This window comes from Phyllobates terribilis, unplaced genomic scaffold, assembly GCF_046119375.1.
Source record: "Phyllobates terribilis strain yellow unplaced genomic scaffold, ASM4611937v1 Scaffold_9__5_contigs__length_417890890, whole genome shotgun sequence".
NCBI lineage: Eukaryota > Metazoa > Chordata > Amphibia > Anura > Dendrobatidae > Phyllobates > Phyllobates terribilis.
In genome coordinates, this window is record NW_027362769.1 from 368,786,378 (window position 1) to 368,793,440 (window position 7,063).

Sequence of the window (7,063 nt, forward strand, 5' to 3'; positions counted from 1 at the left end):
CATACATTCTCTAACCTAATTAGCTTTGAAAACCTTTAAGACTTTTTACCTGTTTTGTTGCTTTTTTTTTTTTCTTTCTTTGCTTCGGCAGCAGTATCTCTTGCAAATCCTCCAAGTGCATCCTCATGCCCTGAAGCTTCAAAAGGATCAAGCCTCAGGGATGGAGGATGTGCATTTAGGGACTAAAATAGATGCGGCAACCCTTTCAGTGGAGGAATGAATGGGATCAAGGTCTGTGAATAGCAAGAGATCACACAGTGTTGATGTCACACAGAGGATGGGGTATAGAGCTTGGCTATTATAAGTAATCCCACAGAGCATAGATCAATAGACTTCATTGCAGCCGTAAAACGTATCCGTTATGTCTCACATGGTGCTGTGGATTCACGTAGCCTCCAATCTGAATGAGCAGATCTTATCCAGCACGGACAGGTGGCGCTGATGCAGCGGATCAGATACATTGGTAAAGCAGAGGGACCAGAGTAGTGAAGACGTGGAAAAAGCGTAGCAGAACAGCATAACTGGAGTAGTGGAGGCTTCAGTGAAGCAGAGCTGGACAGCGGAATTGGGGTAGTAGAGACTTGGATGTAGCAGAGCTGAGAAGACTAGGATGTAACGGCGCTGAGCAACAATATTGGAGTAGGGGAGACTTGGATGTAGCAGGGTTGAGTAGCGGTAGTGGAGATTTGGATGTAGCAGAGCGGAGAAGTGTTCAAGTAGAGAAGACTAGGATGTAACGGAGCTGAGCAACAATATTGGAGTAGTGGAGACTTGGATGTAGCAGAGTTGAGTAGTGGTAGTGGAGATTTGGATGTAGCAGAGCTGAATAGCGATATTGAAGTAATGGAGACTTGAATGTAGCAAAGCTGCTCGGCAGTAGTGGAGGTTTGGTTGTAGCAGAGCTGAGTAGTGGTACTGAAGAAGTGAAGACTTGGATGTAGCACAATTGGAGTAGTAGAGATTTCATTGAAGCAGAGCTGAGCAGCAAAATTGGGGTAGTAGAGACTTAGATGTAGCAGAGCTGAGAAATGTTGCTTATGTAGAGAAGACTAGGGTGTAATGGCGTTGAGCAGCAATATTGGAGTAGTGGAGATTTGGATGTAGCAGAGCTGAGTAGCGATATTGAAGTAATGGAGACTTGGATGTAGCAGAGCTGAGCAGCAGTAGTGGAGCCTAAGCAGGGATGACAACTACCTGAATACTTGGGTAACAGCTGAGTAGCAGGCGTAATGTAGCTCTTGGTCTGGCACCTGTACAGGTGAGTAACCTCATGTGCTCAGCTGTAATGTGTATGGACACCTTAAGATGGCAAAGGTGTAAATCAATTAGGCCGTCTCTAATTTATTTAAAATCTTCTCTCGGCGATCATGGAACCTGTCAAATAAAATAATGTCCAATCTGCAGGCAGCAGGTTATATAGCAGAAGGAGCTTGATGTACTAGACCTTTTTTTAACAAATCTATATATCTTGTGCTTTATTTATTCAAATAACTGCTCCTTCTGTGCTTCAGAGTCCAGTGGGCGGGCCTACCGAGCGTGTGGCTACAGAGATGGCTATTATTCACTGATAGGACCGCCCACTGGACTCCTAATTAAATATATTAAGCATAAGTTTTACTGGAACTTTTCTAACAAACCTATATACCCATCTAAAGTGGTGTACAATAACATCCGTCTCTGTTTGCTCCAGACTTCTTCTGCCACCAGTTTCGTAGATAGAAAGTTCCTGTGCCAACACTACCAATAGTTGGCTCTCATAGTAGTCATTTTCCCGGTCACTTATCCCTTCCATCCTACTCTCTATGCAGAGCCATGATGGAATCTAAAGTTGACCGTATACCTGAAAAATCTGTGGCCGAGCACTTGTTTGATGGATACTTATTTTGGGGGGGGGGGGGAATCAAACATGCTGAAACTCATCTGATCAATGGTGTAATCCGCTTTCCAGCATCCTATTAGATCATCCAACAATCCTGTACAAATTGCTGCTTCAGTTCTGTTGAAACTACGTATAAATCAGAATGCAGAGAAGAGTAGGACACAGCAGGGAGGGAGGAAGTAGCTAACTTCTCTTATTAGGGTATCGAGCAAACAATAATAGTACCAGTGACCCGCGACACATCTGCATGAGCAAGGGTTTTATCTACTCTGAGATACAGAACCCGAGCCGTTCTCAATCTTCTGGAAGTCTCTATTAACATCTGTTTGCACATAAGCACAATTTCATAGCTGACTAATCATGCACTAAATTATTTGCATCGTTAATTGGGAAACTCAATTATTCAGCCATCATGTGATAGATGGATATGAGACTGGCACCGGCCCCCTCGCACTGCCGTCTGTCTTTACAAACGGGTAACTGAACGGCCGGTGGTGCACAGCTCACTGATACCAGCGCGGCCCTGTAATAGAAGACACCGGGGTAACAAGTCCGTTCATGACATTTCTTCCTAAATCTTCCCCATCACCTGTGAGTGATATTACTGAGAAGGAAGGAACCGCATCAACTCAGGAGACCCCGTAATGTTACAGAGCGATGAGGAGGAGCACAACCCTTTGCTGACTCCATAACTGCAGAGTCCAGACCTCCACTGGTATAACATCAGCACAAACACTGCGCCCCTGCCAGGAGCTTCATGCAGCCGTACATCACCAAGCACAAGGCCGAGCGTCAGATGGAGTGGTGTAAAGCCGCCACCACTGGACTCTGGAGGAGACATGTTCTGTGTTGTGATGGATCGAACTTCTTTATCTGTGTCTGATGGAGGAGTCTGGGTTTGGTGATTCCAGGAGGATGTTACCCCCTGATTGCATTGTGCCCCCTGTACAGATGGTGGAAGAGGATAATGCTATGGGCTGTTATCAGGGGGGCCTTGGCCCCTTAGGTCCAGTGAAGGGAAATCTTAATTCTTCAGCACAAGACATTGTGGAGAATTGTAGCTTCAGCTTTGTGGGAACAGTTTGTGGAAGGCCCTCTTCTGTTCCCCATGACTGCGCCCAGTACACAAAATCCATAAAGACATGGAGGGGGAAGAACATGACCAGTCACACAGAGCCCCAATCTCAACCCCATCCAACATCAGGCCTATAAGTCTCCTTACACTGGTATGTCATTAACCACAAGGAGAGACATTTCCCTTTAAACACCAATAACAAAAATTGTGAGCCTGACCTCTTTCCAACATCAGGGTCTGACCTCACAAATGCTCTTCTGTGTGAAAAGGGGCAAATATTCCCATAGATACCCTCCAAAATCTTGTAGAAATCCTTCCCAGAAGAGCGGGAGCCGTTATATCTGCAAAGAGAGGACTAACTCCATATTAATGTCTATGGATGTAGAACAGGAGGTCAGAGAAGCTCCTGTAGGTGTAATGTGGAGGGGCACATACTTTTCTCCATATAGTGTATATGTGATAGATACAAAGATATGAGAAATGGAGACATTACAGAGATATATGAAACTGAGGTAGATGGATCTGTACTGTATAGACATGAGAGCGATTGCACTGATGTATCGTTTCCGGCAGGTGTATGACTTGTCTCGTCCTCCCCTCGCCTCTTTGTTCTGCCTGGAGACACCACGGCTCCATTAGCTGCTCGCACCCTTGGTGCCTTCCATCCTCTGTCAGTATCTGAGTGACGAGGCCGCCCATGTATACACTGTGCACAGAGGAGGGATGGAGGAGTTTAGGAATGGGACTTGAGTGTTTATTTCCGAGTTTGATGTTGACATTTCATATACGTCATTCCGGAAATAATATGTCTAATGGAGCATACATATTCATCATACGAGTAAGTGTTGCTTCAACATACATAAATCATGGCAAATTAAGGCTCATCCAGAACATAAATTGTGATCAATTTGAATATTTTTGCATTATTATAGACGCGGGTGGCAGCAGATCACCAAGAACGTCTTTTTGGCATCAAACGTTTCCATAGAGAGTTGTTCCAACTTCTGCATTAATAGGCATTTCATTAATGCATGAATAGATCAGGAACCATAAATACAATCCCATTGAGAAGATATAACACTTGCCCTTTAATACCACTATATAGTTTATATGTAAATATAACCTACTTGATCACTTGGAGACAACACAGACCGTACAGTGAATCTCCACCTATTTAGTCTCAAATTGTCTTGGGGTCCAAAATCCTCATCTGAATAATTTCTTCAAGCAGATCTGTTGCCGCATTTCACGAGATAATAAATAGATCGCTTACACCTGACGAGGCTGATGTACTTACTTTGAAAATCCATGTAAGAACAGGTGTATAATCATTTGCGCTTGATAATCATGCTCTTTTGATTTCCTGTGCCTAGAAATTTTCAGCCCACCTCAGGCAATGGCATGCGGCCTGAGTATTCAGATAGTAGGGCCACACCTCTCCAGCGTTGCTGACTTCTTTGTTGAGCCCAATTTCAATTCAGCTACACTGCCTCTGTGAGTTCTCAGACAAGCACAGCCAAACTACATACTTGACTCGGCTGTTCCAAGGCATCTGGCGTATACTTGGCCGTGCTGTTCCAAAGTGCCTGTGTACATACTCGGCTCTGCTGTCCAAGGTGCCTGTCTACATACTTGTCTCTGCTGTTACAAGGCGCCGGTTTAGATATTTGGCTCTGCTCTTCTAAGGTGTTTGTCTACATCAGTGTTTCCCAAACCCTGTCCTCACGGACCCCAACGCATCGTGTTTTCAGGATCTCCTTAGTTTTGCACAGGTGAGAGAACCTGTGGCAGTTTCTGATGCCTTAATAATAATTCTATCACCTGGGCAATACTAAAGAAATCCTGAAAACATGACGTGTGGGGGGCCATGAGGACTGTAGTTTGGGAAACACTGGTCTGCATACTCGGTTATGCTGTACTAAGGTGTCAGTCTACATTCTTGGCTCTGGTGTTCCAAGACATCTGTATACATACTCGGCTCTGCTATTTCAGAGTGCCTGTCTGCATACTCTGCTCTGCTGTTCCAATGTGCCTGGCTACATACTTGGCTCTTCTGCTCCAAGATGCCTGCCTGCTTTCTCAGTTCTGCCATTCCACTACCAAAGTGCTATCCTGCACACTCAGATCTGCCGTTCCACGTCCAAAGTGTCGTCCTGCATACTTAGCTCAACATTTCCACATACTCTACGGCTTCCCTGGTGAGCTATAACAATTTGACAAACTATATTATACTGATATAGACCTCCAAATATCACACATACATATCTTTCACCACATTTAAGTGTTTTAGATGTTAGAACCTTGCTGTTAGTTTTTTTTTCCTTTGCTGGTCACATGACCTTGTTGGCCTATTTAATCCTGCTCCGCCCTTCTGGCTTTGCTGGACTTCATTGTATATCTACTTTCTAGCTAGCCTGTGCTCTGTATCTAACTCTGTTAGTTTGCTTGGTCTACGGACCTCTATGTTCTATCTATTTTGTTTGTTCGTCTGTCTGCTACTATTTCTGTTAGGAGGTGTCCCATATTCCTCCCAGTCCTTAGTACTTGTAGGGATTCCCTCCCCAAATCTATAGGTCTCCGTACAGACTAGATTAGGACTTTAGCAGGTCTGATCGCAGGATCAGGTTCCCTGTTACATCGTAGGGATTCAGCTGAGTCTTATAGTAGGGACAGATCTCCTCTCTTTCCTTAGCTTTGGTAGCAGAACATAACAGTAAGTCCAGCCTGTAAATTCTCTAAGGAAAGATTTTTTTTTTTTTTTTGTTCCATCATGGTGTCGGTTCAGGATTTGGCTAAACACCTGCAGGGACTCTCTCTGGAAGTGGCCGAGCTCCGTCAGCACGTGAGTAACTGTCCTGGAGCATATTTCTTGGAGCCTAAGGTATGTTTGCCGGATTTATTTTTTGGTGAACATCGAGAATTTTTTTCATTTAAAAATGCTTGCTTATTGTATTTTCGTTTGAGACCCAAGTCCTCTGGGGATGAATCCCAGCGCGTAGGGTTCATAATGTCACTTTTGCGCAAAGAGCCTCAGGAGTGGGCCTTTTCTTTGCAACCTAGTGATACATGCTTCAGATCAGTGGATAGTTTTTTTTCTGCTTTAGGACTATTATATGATGATCCTGACCGTGTGGCATCAGCTGAGACTGAGTTGAGACGTTTAAAACAAGGATCAGGTAATATGGAAAAATATTGTACACATTTTCGTCGTTGGTCCACTCAAACAGGGTGGAACGATTCTGCTCTGAAAAGTCTATTTCTTGCTGGGCTCAGTGAAAAGGTTAAAGACCTGCTAATTGCTTATCCTACACCTGAGGATTTGCAACAGGCTATGCAATTAGCTATACGGGTGGATAGAAGACTGCGTGCTAGGGTTAATGAGAGCAAATCCTCTGCTATGTCAGTTTCTGGTTATGAGAATGTGTGTACTAACAGTGGTGAACCGATGGAGATTGGATCGGTGGCACCTCGCTCTCAAGAAAAACACCGTCGTTTTTCGAAAGGCTTGTGTTTCTATTGCGGGAAATCTGGTCATTTGATTAAAGGCTGTGAGCTTCGTATGAAGAAAGAAAAAAAAATGGTCAGTCACGCCCGTATTGCCTGTTTAAATTCCAAGGGTATATTTTTAGCTGCTTCCACGATTGCTCAGGAAAAATTAATGGAATTTCGGGTGTTTGTTGATTGCGGGTCTACACTGAATGTTATTGATGGGGGATTCGTGGAAAAACTCAATTTAAAACCTAAACCTTTATCATCCCCCATTGCTGTGGTTTCTGTGGATGGCTCCCCTTTGAAGAATATTACTCTCAAGGTCTGTGAATTTCCTCTCACTATTAATGGTGTTCACCATGAGAAATTGGATTTGGTAGTGTTGAATAACTTGCCTTCTCCAGTAATATTGGGTTTGCCCTGGTTAAAATTTCACAATCCTGTACTGGATTGGTCTACCAGTGAAATTAAATCCTGGAGCCATAAATGTTATGACAAGTGTTGTAACGGGCGTATTGCAGCTTTGGATAGGGGAGAATTGCCTGTTCCTATTCAGGATTTTTGGAGAGTTTTTTCTGAGAAGGAATCGCAGGTTTTGCCTCCCCATAGAGACTATGATT